Genomic DNA, 6,764 nt, shown 5'->3' on the forward strand with positions numbered 1-6,764 from the left:
CGATGCCGCCCCGTATCTAAAACCGCTACTGGTTATACTTATAAACCTTTTTTGTTTCATTTGATGCCTTTTTCTCAGTAACGTATTGCTGTTTTTATTTCTTACAGTAATAAAAGTGCATTACACATGCTTAGAAGTAACCCTGAACCTTGTTTTTTTACAGCAGAGTAACTGAGTGTTGCAATAAATTATTAAAGTTAAAATGTTACACACACTTGCACTTACACAGGAGCTCAAGATTCAGTTGTAGATGTAGTTTAAGTAAACTCTAGCTCAAATGTCTTAGAAAAGATGGGTCTGCTGTAATTTCACCTGTCAAAAATAAAAGCAAGTACACACTGTTTTTGTATTTAAAGAAAAGCCTGACGGTCTGTCTCCCACATTGCTTTTTGTTCTAAAGCAGACAAACTGTCTGATATTTTAATGATCTCACAGGGAAACCATTGTTTCCACTGCAACTCAAAAACAGATCTACCTATGATTTTCCGTTAAGACATCAAATAAAAACCAGGTGGAAAAAAAAACAACGGATGGTGACTGTCTTCACTGGCTGTCAAATCAAACAATAGACTAGAAGAATAATACTACAGACTTCACGTTAGTGGCACAAAAGGTGCTGTACTGATTATTACGGAGGGGATAAAAGTATGCCTAAACGTGTCCATTTTCTTTCTTTTTATACGTGGTGCAAAACTATTGGTAAAATGCAAAATGTCATCAAAGATGGCTCAAGACTTGTATCCTGGCTTTCCTGATCTATACCAAAGTTTAGTGTTGTAGCTTAAATCTAACTATTTTATTTAAATACGTATATTCATTCACATGCTCAGACGTCATTAACAAATCACCAGACACCCCTGCTCTGTGTCACATTAATTGGTAGTGCTATACCCACATACACATTTGTCTGACAGCTTTACTTTCATGACAGATTTATGTGCAAGTAGGAGAATCAATTGGAGAACAAGGGAATCATTATGTCCAAACCAGAAACAAGTAAAAACAGTGAAAGAACAACAATTAAAAACAACTGGCATTGACAAAGAAGACAAAATAAAACTGGGGATGGGAGAGGTCGGCATTAAGAACAATGGAGGGATGTACCGCAACATGTGTGTTGATATTTGATAAACCAAATACTGATACATAATCCCATGACAGACATTCACTCTGAGTTGTGACTTTTGAGATTAACACACAGTATTATCTGTAATCAAAATATTTCTCCAACTCATTTAAGATAAAATAAGATTTTACTTCTCAGAATTAACGCTACATCATACAATAATGATTCACCCAGCTCTTTTACCTTCATGTCTCTATTTGATCATTTTGAGCCTGCTTCACTTTCTGCCCTAATATTGTTGACATGTTAAAGCCTGCGATGTGTAAATCAGACATTATTCCCTCTTGTCTGTTTAAATAAGTTTTTTTTTTTTTATCATTGGGATATCACTTCTAACAATTATATCATTGCTTATTTAGTCTCACAGTATTTACCAGTGGATCTTACTGGTGCTTCAGCTTTCATCTTGAGCACTGTATTGGTAGTTGTGACACTGCCTTCAAGAGCTTTATTTGAGTAAGAGGTCCCTTTCCATTATTAGAAATTGGACTTATTCTTCCAACACTGGCCCCTTAACGTGTAGTGTTAGGGTTAGGCTCCATAGTGCACACTACCACTTGGGTCTATATTCAAATAACACATTGTTTACCTGTCATGATCCTGGGCCATGTTGGCCCAGTATTCTTAGTTCTCATGTGTCTTTGTATTCAGTTCCCTGTTTAGGCTCTGTTTCCTGAGTTGCCCTTTGTGTTGTTCCCTGAGTGCTTTCCCTTTGTGACTCTCACCCCCTGTGTGCCCCTCTGTGTATTCATGAGCCCTCGTCCCCTTTCGTGTTTATTCCGTGTCTCCCCTGCCCGTTATGTTGGTGTTCTACTCGTGCTCTCTCTCCTCCTGTCTGAACCTCTGTACTTCCTGTTTCACCTCTCCCGTCAGTGTTGTGTTCACTCCTGCCATGTCTCGTGATTATTATCAGTGTCACCTGTGTTCCCCATGTGCTCCCACTCCGCTCGTTAACCCTTGGTGTATTTATGTCTGCGTCTCCCTCAGTTCTGCGTCGCGTTCTCCCTCATGCTGCGTGGATTTCCCTGTGTCTCTGCGAGTGTTAGTTTACTTTTCCCAGTTTAGTTTTGTATTTCCTACGTTCTGCCGTTCCAGCATTAAAGCTGGGATTTTTGAGTTCATCCCAGTGTCTGTGAGTTTTTGCATTTTGGGTCTTCCTCCTGCCTGCCACACAGCGATCATGACATTACCACTTTTTTGAAGATAACACCCAGATTAACCTCTCTCAAATTCTTTAAGCTGCCGTCTAGCTGGAAATTTTGGCTCTCACAAAATGGGTCCTTTTTCTTAATGCTGACCTAATTAAACCTAACTAAAAAATGAATGAATAAATAAATAAAAATGACAAATTATGATTTATCCCACTTAAAAGCAGTTAAGTTTTCTACTTCCGATCTGGCCCTGGCATCATTTCTTAAATGTCAGTCAAATCTTTTTAACTTAAATTCAACTCACAGATCATGTTGCTTGAATTACTGCAACCTGTTATGTTACACTGAGTAAAACACTTTGTGGCTTAGATGTGGTCCCTGGTTCAGCTGCAGGGGAGGAGTGGTGCAGTGAGCTCAAAGGGGCGGTACCGGGAGGCAGGTGAGCCACAGGTGGTGGCGATTGACTGATGACGGTGTTTCTTTCTGTTTCTCTATACGGCAGACGGCAGAGTTGAGCGGCGAAAGAGAGAGCTGGACTGGAACGGACTGTTTCCCTTGAGCACAGAGCTGTCAATAAAATACAGTACTCGTGAGCACAATCACCGTGTGTCGTATACTTTACAAGTGGTGCCGAAACCCAGGAAGTGGGATGTCTGACCCACACGATGCGTCACTTACTCAGCCTGTGCAGTTGTTGGCACAGATACTGGTGGAGTTGCCAAAAATGTGCTGAGACCAGGCGGTGGCCCAGTGGGAACACCTGATTAAGCTGCAGGATCACTCAGACCAGCAGACCAAGGTTCTGGAGAAACTGGTTGGGGCCACTGTGTTGCCGAACTCCCCAACTCTGTCGATAGTGATGCACCGGATGGGGGATGGTGACAATCCCCAGGTTTTTTTGGAGGCATTCCGTGCAACGGCAGAGGTGTGCCAGTGGCCACAAGCGGAGTGGGTCCTGTGGTTGATTCCACTACTGTCCTTGGAGACTCAAACGGGACAGCTTTGTTGACGTGAGCCGGGCTGTGTTGGAGCAGATGGGCCTCGCCCCGGAAGATCATTGCCGGCAGATCAGCGCCTGCAGATGACTGGGGAGGATCGACCGTTTGCATTGGCTTTTAAGCTCCATGACGTGGCAGTGCGGTGGCTGCAGTAGGTGCATTTGGCAGGAGAACCCAAGCTAGTGGACAAAGTCAAGCTGGAGCAGTTTGTGGAGGGGCTGCCAGCGGAGACAGCTAGATGGTTCCTTTTGCCATAGACCAGCGAGCCTGGAGATGGCGGTTTCCAGGCTCAGAGATAACCATCGCTGCCTGTGAGCCACAGAGAGTGGGGTGAGTCGTGACGCTGGCTTGCACTTAGGAGATGCCCAGTTGTTGGTGCCACGAGGCTGCCGGGAAGTGATTTTGTCATTCGGCTAGTTCAGAGAACCGGCCACCTTTCAGTGCCTCATGGACCGGGTGCTGCGTCCGCACACTGCGTATGCTGCTGCCTGCCTGGATGACGTGATAATCCACAATGATAGCTGGGCGGAGTCCTCAAGGACTCAAGGCCACAGTCCTTGAGTCCTTGAGGCAGGCGGGGCTCATGGCCAACCTGAAGAAGTGTGCGATTAGACAGAGGGAGGTACAGTATCTGGGGTACCACTTGGGAGGCGGACAGGTGCATCCACAGGTGGAGAAGACGGTGGCTATTGCATGCTGCCCACGCCCAAGACGAAAAAGGAGGTGAGACGGTTCCTGGGGCTGGCGGGTTACTACCGCAGTTTTGTGCCAGGGTTTGCAGAACTGACCAGCCCCTTAACCGATCTCACCCACAAGGGTGCGCCAGATCTGGTCCAGTGGATGGGGCCCTGCCAGGCATCGTTCGTGCAGGTAAAGAAACTCTCTGTGGGGAGCCGCTGCTCCACACTCCTAACTTTTCCCTCCCTTTTGTTCTGCAGACTGATGCCACCAACACAGGGCTGGGGGGCATTTTGTCCCAGCAGGTAAGGGGGGTCGACCGTACTCTACATTAGCCAGAAGTTGTCGGAGCATGAGAGAAGGGTACAGCACTGTGGAAAAAGAGTACCTGGCTAACCGGTGGGTGGTTAATTTCCTTCGCTATTACCTCCTGGGACACTCGTTCACCCTCTGCTTGATCCCGCTGCAGTGGTTCCACCGCATGACGGATGCCAACGCCCGGATTGCACATTCTTAAATCATTTCACCAATGTCCTGTGGAATATAGTATCGATATTAAAATATTGATGCTCACATACAATTGCTTACATGGATTCCCTCTTCATCCCTCTTCAGATGAGGTCATCTTCATCTCAAAAAACCTTCAAATCCCAATGAAAGTGCATTTCTTTTCATTAGCTTTTCCTGCATCAGACTAGTGTTACTTTATTGTTATTCAGCACTTTGATAAAAGTCTATTGTATTTAAATTTACTATATAAATATAATGACTTTACTGTGGTATGCTGGAGTTGCTGCTTCTACTAAAATTAGTTCATTAAAATCAGTAGAAAATCAAGTTCTTTAGTATACAGATGTGTGTAAATCTGAACAGCTATGCATCTAATACCAGGGTTCACAGACATTCACAAACAGTATTATTGGATATAAGTTGGATTTTGCAGGAACAGATATGACGGGTTATTACCTGATCAGACCCATCTTTATTACATTGTTAGTCACGTATTAGAAAACATCAAAAGCGGCCTTCTCCATCTCACCCTCTTCTGTTGTTTTTCTGCTTTGTGCCTTTCATCAACACAATCGCTGTCTGATCCACACCTGGATGAGATTCTTTCCAGCCTTTTTTCTGTTAATTTTTATTTTTTATTTTTTTAAAACACAAAACTCTTTTCACTTTCTTTCTCTAGTGCCCAGAATAAATGCTTCATGCTATAAGTTTAAAGGCATTTTCTAACACTGAATCAAGGTAGGTGTGATGTAACATCTGACACTGATATCATAAAGTTTCTCCTTCATTACTGGAAGTGGAAAAAATAAGTCATCACCTTTTTGCCTGTATGGAGTCTGTAAGGTTTACAGTTGACTGCGGTGCAAAATGCTGGTTTAAGTCAGTGTTGTGAATGTCTACAGAAACACTTCTGACACAATTACTATTTTATAATTGTATTTTTAATCAGCTCTATGATGCTTAACCTACTTTTATGCAACGCTATAAAAGAACAAAAGCTAAAAAAAAAATCCAAAGAAGGAGAATAATTTTGTGATGAATCAAAACTATTGACAGAAGCATTCATTTTTCATCAGTTTTCCACTTTTCTACTGATGTGCACCGTTTCTGACTTTCAGTACTTTTTCTTCATTCTTCTTTACAGTGATTTGCTATGGTCGCTAAGGCATGTTAATATCTTTAAAAGAAAACAACTTTTATGCCTCTTAGCTGAGCCTCTGTTGCTGGATTTAAAGTATATAGGTCAGAGCAGATTTGTACTAACTGGCTGTACTAATTTTATAAAGACAATTAATTCTTGGGGGAATAACACCCAAATTCATTACAAATCACTACTTATGTAACCTCTAAAGTGCTTTAGCGTCTGTTTTTGGCATCAATTTCTCCACTAATTTTCCCTGTGCATACATTAAGTGGCATAATTAAAGCTCTGTGCTTTATTTAGCATCCTTTCTGCACACCCTGCTGCCTCTGTCAGTCTGAGATAAAAGACATGGGCGCCATGTTGCATGCAGGAGGTCGCCAGCCTGCGGAGACTGTATCCGTTAGTGTGAGAGTAAGTTAATCTGTGGTAATGCCGGATCTAACCACAGCTCAGAGCTTGTAATTTGTATAAATTGGAGGGGGGAAAGGAAGCGTGAATGGTGATGCGGGAGGTTCAGGGTTAGCACGCAGAGGCACTAGTTAAAGAGAGGTGTGCTTTAATTTAATTTTATTTCTCAGAGGTCTTGTTCAGTTCTTAGAGAGTTGGTAGCCTTTAGGTATAATTCAGCCTGTTAGCTGTTTGACAGAAGTTATAGAGTGTTTGACCCTCAAAGTGTTTGGAAGTACTTTTTGTTCACATTATGAAAATGGATTCTGCTCGCTCGTCTGCCGAGACGCTGAGGTGATTTATTTTCATTTCATTCCCTGAGTCAGGATATTATAAATGTTACTGAGCAAAGAATGTATATTTAATGGTAAGATGGATGAGCTGCTCCCTCAAGCTCATCTTTTATTACCGAGCTATATTTTGGTAACACAGAAACTGACGTCTACATAGATCAAGACTTAAGAGAATTTGAATTTAGCTCTGAAAATTAAATAAGCTTGTCCTTTGTTTTTTGGTTTTTTTAGTCCTGAAATAGAAAAAAAAATTTTTTGATTAATGCATGGCAGCATAAATAAACACGTTATGTATGTTTTTCCCAAGGATTTTGACCTACAGTGGGGCAAAAAAGTATTTAGTCAGCCACCGATTGTGCAAGTTCCCCCACTTAAAATGATGACAGAGGTCAGTAATTTGCACCAGAGGTACACTTC

The sequence above is a fragment of the Pundamilia nyererei genome, unplaced genomic scaffold, assembly GCF_000239375.1.
Source record: "Pundamilia nyererei isolate P.nyererei 1_Seehausen unplaced genomic scaffold, PunNye1.0 scaffold00048, whole genome shotgun sequence".
NCBI lineage: Eukaryota > Metazoa > Chordata > Actinopteri > Cichliformes > Cichlidae > Pundamilia > Pundamilia nyererei.